The sequence below is a fragment of the Penaeus monodon genome, chromosome 31 (genome assembly GCF_015228065.2).
Source record: "Penaeus monodon isolate SGIC_2016 chromosome 31, NSTDA_Pmon_1, whole genome shotgun sequence".
Classification (NCBI taxonomy): Eukaryota; Metazoa; Arthropoda; class Malacostraca; order Decapoda; family Penaeidae; genus Penaeus; species Penaeus monodon.
Window position 1 is genome coordinate 32,671,946 of NC_051416.1, and position 637 is coordinate 32,672,582.

General features: G+C 27.5%; 1 protein-coding gene across 1 annotated transcript in view; it reads right to left on the reverse strand.

The window, feature by feature from the left end:
- Positions 1 to 637, reverse strand: part of LOC119593182 (transcription initiation factor TFIID subunit 11-like) — a gene marked incomplete in the record, with an annotated part of 72,269 nt that overhangs the window by 3,790 nt on the left and 67,842 nt on the right.

A 637-nucleotide genomic window follows, 5' to 3' on the forward strand; every position in this document is an offset into this window, starting at 1 on the left:
TGGTTTATAATTGGAGATTTTCAAAAAATATCCATGCCATAATCATCACAGTGGCTTCTGGTTCAATAAATAATTTATAAGGGGGTTACACAGGTCAACAAAGATGGCACATGCCAATTATTGTTTTCATGAAAGAGAAGGAAAAAAAGACAGATAATTACTAAAGATGAATAAATAAAGAGGTCCTCAGCACTGATATTTTCCTTTGTTTTTTAAATGAAATTGCCAAAAAATATGTTGCTATATAGATATTAACAAATTAATAAGCATTAATTTGTTTTATAGCTGTTATTTTATTGTTAATATTTCAAAACTTATAATAATTTTACAAATAAAAAGTACATGTATAAAACATACAATACTATTTTTTAAGAACACCGTAGCTTAGTTGTTCATTTGATCATGATGATCTTCAGGCTATCGTTCTTGATACAGAAGTGAGGAAAAAATGTCCACATATGCCATGAGTTATTTCATATACCATATGTACTGTATATGTTTGTACCAATTTCCTTAGATTCAATACATAGCTAATCTATATTTAATTTCACTAAAACTGTAATAACACTTGCTACTGGGAAGATATTAGTATTTGTTATATAAACCAACAAAGTAAGTACTGTTGTCATACGTAAAG